Source organism: Bos javanicus, chromosome 29 (genome assembly GCF_032452875.1).
Source record: "Bos javanicus breed banteng chromosome 29, ARS-OSU_banteng_1.0, whole genome shotgun sequence".
In the NCBI taxonomy this organism is placed as follows: Eukaryota; Metazoa; Chordata; class Mammalia; order Artiodactyla; family Bovidae; genus Bos; species Bos javanicus.
In genome coordinates, this window is record NC_083896.1 from 39,648,654 (window position 1) to 39,658,860 (window position 10,207).

The 10,207-nt window shown below is 46.4% G+C and overlaps 1 pseudogene; it reads right to left on the reverse strand.

Annotated features, from left to right (window-relative positions):
* Positions 1-839: 839 nt before the first annotated feature.
* LOC133241717 (pregnancy-associated glycoprotein 1-like) lies at positions 840-9,863 on the reverse strand (annotated as a pseudogene).
* Positions 9,864-10,207: the final 344 nt, after the last annotated feature.

The following is a 10,207-nucleotide window of genomic DNA, read 5'->3' on the forward strand; positions in this document are numbered from 1 at the left end:
ATTACCTGAGATGGGACGAAGAGAGTCTATTTCATTACCCCTTATAATTCCTCTGAATGAGGAGGTGGTGGAGTAGGTGGGTCATCACAAACTCTTCCATGGCCTAGACCATCTGCCAGTCCCAATCCTTGGGGCTGCCTCTCCTCAGCTTCAGGCATGTAGTTCCAGAGGAAACTGACAATCATGTGTGCTGCTGGGTCAGGGCCAAAAACCATGTAAAGCCTATCATAAGTCCCCATGTCCCTGCCAGGATGGCTGATCTGGAGCTACATGTGATCTGAGGTGGGTCATTCAGGGAACACCCTTGAACTCTGATGTCTGCAATCTTCTTTCCTTACTAGGTGATGCCTTTGGGATTTAAAACCCTAGAACAGGTAGCTTGGACTCCCTCACTAGGTGTAGAAGCCTTAAGGAAGAAAGTTGCCAGGCTAAGACCATCAAAGAAGTGTGAAGGGAAAGAGTGAGAGAGAGAATTGATGACTCCTGATTCCTTGGGTCCAGTCACTGAAATCTTTGTATTTGCTCTGATTCTTGTGTCCTGGATTCCCAGAATCATTTCAATGAGTCTCCCTTTTCCTTGAAGCTGGCTAGAGTTGGGTTCCTCTCAATTTTGATTCAGACTGGGTTCTCGATCATCACGATCATTGTATACCTCCCAGACACAAACAGATGCACCCATTTGTTTCAGCACCATTATGAGTTAAACCCTTTATTCTTTAATGAGAATAGGGTGTGCAGACCACCAAATACAGTTCACCCGCATCCTGGGAGGAGTGCTCAAAGGGTGAGTGAATGTATGTTAGGAGCGGCCTTACTGATTCCTGAACCACTCTAAGCATTTACACTGCCCGTGCCAGGCCAGTCCAGTAATTTCCTCGATCAAAGACAGAAATACAGCCTCAGGAAGATGTCACCCAGGATCCAGGTCTCTCTAGATGTCCTTATTGTGTTCTCTTTAAAGGTTGTATAGCAGTGGCCTCTAGAATCCTGGGGGAGTCAGAGACACACACCATTGAGCATGAGCCCTTACCAGTGCCTCCCCCCAATAGCCAGAACCAGAACAATTTGTTTTATTTCCCTCTTTTGGTAAGTATCAAGGGGTTTTCTCAGCAGCAGGGGATAAGAGAGTTCAACCAAAACCAAAGAGGGCCAAGACATGAGGTTGCCATGAGGAAGGGTGTGGTGAGTGGAGGACTGGGAGTTGGGGAAACAGAGGAATGAAAAACAACAAAGGAAACCAGAGGGAAAGAGACACGTGTACCCCAATGTTCATCACAGCACTGTTTATAATAGCCAGGACATGGAAGCAACCTAGATGTCCATCAGCAGATGAATGGATAAGAAAGCTATGGTACATATACACAGTGGAGCATTACTCAGCCATTAAAAAGAATACATTTGAATCAGTTCTAATGAGGTGGATGGAACTGGAGCCTATTATACAGAGTGAAGTAAGCCAGAAGGAAAAACATCAATACAGTATACTAACACATATATATGGAATTTAGAAAGATGGTAACAATAACCCGGTGTATGAGACAGCAAAAGAGACACTGATGTATAGAACAGTCTTATGGACTCTGTGGGAGAGGGAAAGGGTGGGAAGATTTTGGAGAATGACATTGAAACATGTAAAATATCATGTAAGAAATGAGTTGCCAGTCCAGTTTCGATGCACGATACTGGATGCTTGGGGCTAGTGCACTGGGACAACCCAGAGGGATGGTATGGGGAGGAGGAGGGAGGAGGGTTCAGGATGGGGAACACATGTATACCTGTGGTGTATTCATTTTGATATTTGGCAAAACTAATACAATTATGTAAAGTTTAAAAATAAAATAAAATAAAAAGAAAAACAACAAAGTCCTACTGTAGAGCGTAAGGAACTATATTCAATATTCAGTGATAAACCACATGAAAAAGAATAAGAAAAAATATTTTTATGTGTATAGCATAATTTTAATGTGTATCACATTGCAATGCAGCAAAACTTAATGCAACACTGATGATCACCCACACTTCAATATAATATTTTATTTTTTTAATTTTATTTAATTTGTAAACTTTACAATATTGTATTAGTTTTGCCAAATATCGAAATGAATCTGCCACAAGTATACCTGTGTTCCCCATCCTGAACCCTCCTCCCTGCTCCCTCCCCATGCCCTCCCTCTGGGTCATCCCAGTGCACAAGCCCCAAGCATCCAGTATCGTGCATCGAACCTGGACTGGCGACTCGTTTCATACATGATATTATACATGTTTCAATGCCATTCTCCCACATCTCCCCACCCTCTCCCTCTCCCCACAGAGTCCATAAGACTGATCTATACATCAGTGTCTCTTTTGCTGTCTCGTACACAGGGTTATTGTTACCATCTTTCTAAATTCCATATATATGCGTTAGTATACTGTATTGGTGTTTTTCTTTCTGGCTTACTTCACTCTGTATAATAGGTTCCAGTTTCATCCATCTCATTAGAACTGATTCAAATGTATTCTTTTTAATGGCTGAGTAATACTCCATTGTGTATGTACCACAGCTTTCTTATCCATTCATCTGCTGATGGGCATCTAGGTTGCTTCCATGTCCTGGCTATTATAAACAGTGCTGCGATGAACATTGGGGTACACGTGTCTCTTTCCTTTCTGGTTTCCTCAGTGTGTATGCCCAGCAGTGAGATTGCAAGAACAAGTGTGTCCATAGTTCTCCTCACTCCCTGTTTCCTTCCTTCTGACTCCTGCTCCTTGTTTTCTCTGTAGAGAATGCTGGTTTTCCTCCTGTATCCCCACAATCCATACTTTATTTTTAAATATTATTTTGTATTGGAGTATAGCTAATTAACAATATTCTGAGTTTCAGGTGGACAGTAAAGGAACTTAACCATATGTATCCGTGTATCCTGGTCCCAAAGATACCCCTTCCATCCAGGCTGTCATATAAATGAGCAGAGTTCCCTGTGCTACACAGCAAATTGCTGTTGGTTATCCATCTTAAATAGAGCAGTGCGAACAACACGTTCTTGAAGGCTTAACTCACAAACTCTGTGAAACCTCCTTTGGCCCACACTCACCCTCCTTGGCCACTCCAGGCTTGGTTGGGTAACATAATCTGGTTCCCCATCCCCACTGGTCAGTCCCTAGCCCTCATCACCCCTCGTAAGTCCCCAGTGCCCCAGTGCAGATCACCTTGAGATGCCATTTGCATGGAATGCAGTGCAGTTCTGCCTAGAACCAAGCAACCCTCCATATGGCTCAATGAGCTTGTGGTTTTGGAATTCCTGAAATTCCCTCTCTTCCTCAAAGCCTTCTTTGAGCCCATCAGCCTGCTCTGAACTCTCTCAGGGAGCTGACATGAAGCCTCCACCCTGGACCGGGGCAGAGGAGTCACTGTGCACCCTTTATTCACCTTAGTATCCAACCTCCCCACAGAGGGGACATGTACCCCAACTCACAAAGGAGGCACTGGCCAGAGCAAGGGGAAGATGCAGCTGAGTACTAAGCTGACCATGTAATTTATCATCCAAACCAGAAAAAAACTTGAGAAGGGAAGGCAGACTGTTAACTAATGCCGGGACATCACACTGGGAATGCCCCCAACCATTCTCCTTGTAAGATGGCCTATTTCAGGGACCGCTAGAGCTGACTTCCATGTTCATACAGCTAAAGCTTCAGATTGAATTGAAGCTCTTTGAGGACTGAGGACCTTAGTGTTCCCCTCTCCTTGTGACTCCCACCATGCCAGCATGGTGTGGCGTCTCCATATTTATTTCAGGAAGATCAGTGTCCCAGACGGCACTTTAATCTCAAATGGTTGGTTTTCTGGCAGTCATTGACCCAGCCACAGGTCTCATCAGCATCTGCAATGGTGTGAGATGGCCAGTATAGGGCACCCTCCTCCCAAAAGCAGCCCATGGGTTGCTGCAAGCCCCAGTTTGAGAACCACCCCTCAGTGTTGTCCCCTCACCTTGAGGATGTAGGCTCGTGCTGGCATCGTGTAGTTGATGCCATTGATGGTGAAGATAATAGAGGGCAGGATATTACCGCAGAACATGAAATGTAGTGCTGTTAGAGAGAGAGGGAGAGAGGTTCATCCTGGAGATCCATGTTGTGTGTGGAGACTGGGAGTGACCCTGGGGCATGACCCTTCACCTTCGAACCCTGTGATGTGGCACCAATGAGCTTCTGTATGTTATTGACCAGTCTTCTTGGGCCTTTGATCAGTGCTATTCCGGTGTCCACAAAGGCCTCACAGCCTCCAGAACAAGAAATAACCTTTCTTTTCATGGAGATGCTGAGAAATAGTGGAAGAAAGAGGGCATCAAGGTCACTCTGAGTCTCACCAGAGCTGCCCCCTTCCTGACTGTCTCCTAAACAGCGCTTTTTCTCTTGCCTTCTTTTTCTTTGCTCTGGACACAGCACCTTTCTTGACATCCTTGAATGCAGTACTTGAATACACCAGGATCTTTTGCACCTTGACAGAGGCTGGTCTTCCTTCCTAGAAGACTCCACTCCACTTTGACTAGCAAATTTCTTCTCATCTTCCAGATTCCACCTTAATTATATGGTTATTGAGAAGTCTTTTCCCCCGTGTATATCAGTCTCCTGTCTTGGTCACTCTCTGTAGACCCTTCCTCATGTCTGCTGCTGCTGCTGCTGCTGCTGCTGCTGCTGCTAACTCACTTCAGTCATGTCTGACTCTGTGCAACCCCATAGACAGCAGCCCACCAGGCTCTGCCATCCCTGGGATTTTTCGGGCAAGAGTACTGGAGTGGGTTGCCATTGCCTTCTCCTCCTCATGTCTAGCATGTATCAAAGTCACAATTCACTATGTGGGTGAGTCACTTCATGTACATCTGCCTTCCTAGATGTGAGGGCAAGTTTTATTCTTATTGTCTCCCTGGCACAAGTGCCTGGCACACAGTGGATGCCCAATGCTTGTCTGTTCAATGACTGAATGAAGACTGAGAAAACAATAAGAAACTTCCAGAGAGCTGTATCTGGTGGGGAACAAATAATGGATAGCACACAGAGTGAAGAAGGAGATTCACAGGGGCAGCAGATCTCATAGTAGGGGGAGAAAGGGGCTCCTCTGGGAGAGGGTGTCTCCCAGAACTGCTCCTAGAACCAGCTCAGACCCTGAGACCCTGACCAGGAAATATATAACTAGCCCACAGAAACTCCAAAGGACAGGTCAGCTTTTGTCTGACAGTCTCACACAGAAACCTATCAATTGTGCCTCTTGTCCTCAGGTCACTCCTGGATCCCACCTTCCTGATTCTCTTATAGACCCCACCCCACTGTGTGCCCAGGTATGTGGGGTGTCTTTTTTATTAGTTGCTTTCACGTCTTAAGACTGCAGCCAACCTCTCTCCACTGCTGGGTAGCTGCTCCCTAAGGAGACCAGTTTTCCCCATTTGCTCAGAACTTTCCCTGTTCTTAAACAGACGTTTATCTGTACTGAGAACTTCCTATGTCTTTGGTAGCCCTGGATTGTTGGTCATCTTATCATAACTCTGTCCAGGCTGCTGAAATTCTCCCTGATCGTCTGTTCACCACACTGTAGAGTCCTCTAACCATGCTCCCCATCTCAAAGGGCAGTGGACGCTGCTCTCTCCCAGCTGCACAGACCTCTCTGGACCCTTTTAGGACCCTGGTCAGAGCCATGCTCAGAAGGCCTGGGGATTATGAACCCATGGGGTTTTTGTGTATCTGTGTGCTTGTGTGTTTGTTTGTATGTGTCTCTGAGTGTGGTTGTGTGTCTCTGACTACCTATGCATGTTTATATGTGCCTCTGTGTATGTTTATATGTCTGCTTGTGTGTTTCCATGTGTCTGTGTGTCTGTCTGTGTCATTGTGGGTGGTGTATATGTCTGTGTGACTGTGTGTCTGAGAATGCATTTGTGTGTGTCTGCCTGTGTCCATGTACAGTAGTGGGGGGATCATTTGGACTGACCCTCAGAGGGAGAGGCTTACCGGTCCATGTGTACACTCCAGTCGCCTACTTGAATCAATGGTACCAGTTGAGCTCTGCCTTGTAGTAGTGGTGGTCCACCCAACCAAACATCACCGCATTGCCCTCCCGCTTGTCTCTGTAGAGAGAAGAGAGGGGGGACCCTTGGACGACAGTAAAAACAGCACTGTCTGAGAGCTGTGCTTGTCCACCCATCAAGGCCCTAATAAGGTCCCCACGTACAGATGCAGAAATAGCGTCTAGGAGCGATTGAGATCTGGACTGAGGTCTGTTACTGGCTAGTGAGTGGTACAGAGGAGGTTAGAAGCTGAATCACTTGGCTAGGATCCACCCACTAATGTCTTCTGAAGACGCTCTGGGCCTCCAGGCACCTGAATGCTCAGACACACTCGGAGGCTCAGACACACTCGGAGGACAGGGTGCTGAAGTGTTTTGCTTTCCCCTTATCCACCTTGTCATTTTTCAGGAAAATCAAGGCCTGGGAGTTCTAAGGGTGTGGGTTCAGGTCACCAAGAGTTGGCTCCACTGGCCTGTGACCTCTACTGTCCAAAGGGCCCCACAGTCAGAAGGGACCCCCAACTCTGCTCTCCCTGTCTTGAAATGCATAATATTTCTTGAACAAGAGTTCCAGAGTTTTGTGTCCCACACTCTCGTTTTTCACTGGAACTTACAAATTGGGTAGCTGGTCCTGGGCTCCCAGTGAAATGCTAATGAGGAAGGAAAGATATCCACCATCCTTCTCCTTAGTTCTTTATCAAATACACAAGCAAATCTTAATGCCTTTTATTCAACATGCTTCCTGTTGCCTTCCATTAGCCTTCCTCCTCACACACCCATGGAGAACAATTTACTGATCTTGAGCCCAGGAGCAGGGTGTGTTCCAATAAAATGTTATTTATAAAAGCCAGTGGTGAACCCAGATAGGGCCCTGGGCCATAGTTATCCTGGGTTAGATTCTCTCTCAGGATACTTCTTTATCAAGTGTTCTATGATATTCGTGCAACTGAAAGCATCTTACAGCTAATTTGGATAAAGTGATTGTCCATCTCAGACTTACTTGCTCAAGTAGAAGGCAAAAACAGGCTCAGAAATGGCACCTTCATTCTTCAGGTTGTCAAAGATGGGGATGGCTCCAGAGAAGGACATGTTTGGATAGTTCAAGCCCAAGATGCCATCAAAAGGTATACCCTCAAACCCAGATTCTGCCAGGCTTATACAGAACGGCTGGTCAGTACTTACAAGGTCCCCAATCTGTGGGAGAGAAGAGTGTTCCCGCTTACAGATACATGAAGTGGGCTAGAACTGGGCTGGGGTGCATTGCCACTAGAACCTCAGAGAAGAATTGAGGCTTGGCTCTGTCTTCAGTGGCCCACAGATGGTTAGACCAAGCTGGGAGGGGAATTTGGGTTCCACTTGAGAGAGGCTGTGAATTTTAAAACATCTGCCCCTCTGAAAAACACCACCTGAGTGAGTCAAATTGGCCTCGTGGCTTCTGTACAGGTGTGGCAACCAAGTCAGGCCAGGACCCATTGGCGCTACCTTATGGGCAAACTGAGTGGAGAAAAACATAGCCTTCTCTTTGGCATCACTGTGACCTGATGACAAGAATGGACTGCATTCTCTGTAATGTACTGTGGATTCTGCATCTGTCCAGGAAGACAGAAGCCGAAAACACAATCTTGCTGGCAGGGTTCTATGAAATTACTGCCTGGGGAATTCACCTTTGGGGATATGTGTATTTTTCTGTGAGTGTGTATGAGAGAGAAAAAGAGAGGGGGAACTACTCAAGTATTTTGGGGGAGGCAGGCCATAGGTTAATTAGACTCTCAAGGGTCCTCTAGAGTGAGAACTCATTTATCAGGCCCCTTGACTTCTCAGGCCTCCAGTTTCCCACTCTGGATACCTGAAGCCCTTGACTACCCCCTGGGTCCCCAGATCAGTTTTATCCTGTCCCCAAACACCCCACAGCAACTTCAGTCCTGAAAAGCCAGCCTAACTCCACATTTTACCACATGTGTGCACTCAGTAAGGCCCTTGCTGTCTGCACCTCAGTTTCTTCATATGTCTCATGAGCTAATCAAAGTAACTGCTGTGTGGAGCTGTTGCAGGACTAAACTGAAAGCGCCTGGAACACTCTGTGAATATGTAAGTGGGTGCTTTTTTCCCCCTCTTCTCACTCCAAGCAAAATGACCCTTGAACTGCTCATGGGCAGTGGAGCTGCAAGTCCACACCTCAAGCCACTCTCTGGGTTAGCTAATCTGTTTGCTCATGTGTCACCACGGGCACTGTCTCCCCAGATGCAGGATCCTGTGGGTAAGATGGCCAATATCTATGGGAGTTAGGCTAAGAAGGGTCCTGCATCTCTTTTGCAAGCAGGGATCACTCCCTAGCCAGTCCTGACTCAGCATTTGTTACCCGAACTGTGTCATAAACAAGAAGTCCTTTCATCCTTCCAGTATGGTACTTGATGTTGAAGACCTTTTGGGTATGCTGGAAGTTGGAAGACCAAAGATGTATGAACATAACCTTTGTAGCTGCAGACACAAGAGATGAGTGTCAGTCATCAGGTGCCAAGGGTGGAAACAGGGCAACAGGGCAAGTGAAGGATGGTTCTGGTAGGGGGTGTCTGTACTCACCACAGGCTAGACTTAGGCAAAAGATGGAGGGCACCCACAAGTCAGATGAGCCTATGTCAAAGACAACATGGAATTCCTGAAGGGGTTCCAATGGTGATGTTACCCATGTAGAGCATCTACAGTGAAAAGGAGGGAGTAGGTTAGTACAGAAGTGGCTACCCTCTATTCCCACACTGATGCCTCCCTCTGGGTGTCACATATCTCTTGAGATCACTTTCTAACCACCGTGCAGCTCACAGACTTTGGTCACAGAGATGTCTGCATTTGATATATTTTTCCTGTGTTATGTTGTATGCAGTATATTGATTCTATGACCAGGCATTGAAGTGGTACCTCCTGCATTGGAAGCGCAGAGGCATAATCACTGGGTCTCCAGGACCACTAGACACCCAGGGAAGTCCTGGTGACTTCATTTGAGAAGGTCTGTAGTCTCTTCAATCCCAGCCTCAGCGCCCCCTTCTCCAGGAGGTCCTTCTGGATCAACCCCAGCCACTCCCTCTATCAGACCACATCCAATCAACTCCACACAGGTGACCCTTTCACTCGACATGTATATACCCTTTGCCTATCTCTCAGGCTGGCATGGGCATTCTTGAAGACAATTAAGCCCTTTGTCTAATCTAAAAACAGTAACCACAGTGTTAGATTCTTATGGCCTTACATGGAATATGGGCTCAGTAACTTACTGCTGTGGTTCTTGCATCTGTGGAAACTGAATTCCTTTGCCAGGGGAGTCACAGTTGCTTTGCAGTTGGTTCTACCTTTTAATCATTGATGGCTCACTCTTCATCTGTAACTGAGTGTTTCACATAGCTTGTAAGGAACAATCACCCTCAAACTAATGACACATCTTTGACACAGAAATGGATGTTTACCTGCCACCTGATAATTGCCGGGCTCAGTCACCAAGACCAACAGTTGAGGATGAGAGTGCCTTCTCCTCTGGGTGGGGTCCCAGTTTTCCAGTGTCTCTGCCTCCTGCATGAACCCCAACCCCAGCATCCCACCAGGCACCTCCAGATGCGCCTCAGTGCTAAGCTAGAGTACCAGGGGGCGCTGTGGAGCACCATCCTCCCAAAATACTCACATCCATGATGTTTCTCAGTGGGTGAATAGTTAGATTTGAGCCACAAGAAGAAATCTGGAACAGCCGGTAAGCATGTACCTTCACAAAATTGTTCAGCGTGTTTTTTCCACTGTGGGTTTTTCTTATGGTCTTCACTCGCCTTAGAGGTATTCTTTCACGGAGCATTTGACAAAGAAAACAAAGAAGATGCTAGAATTAGCTGTCAGTGTTAAGGTATAACTGTCATTGTAATGGCCCTGTGTATTTTCTAATCATTTTTATGAGGCACATTATTATCAGAATTTAATTCATATGCCATGGCAAAGACATCCCTTTGAATACAGGTTCTGTTCTGCAACCTTGGGTAAGCCATATGACCATGTGGTGTCTCAGTATCCCCTTCAGTAAAATGGTGGAATGTAACAATATAAACCCTCCAAATAGAATATCTTGGGGATAACTGAAGTGATGGATATAAGGTACCCGATAAATAGGAAGTCTCAACATGACAGCCATTAGCATTGCTGTTG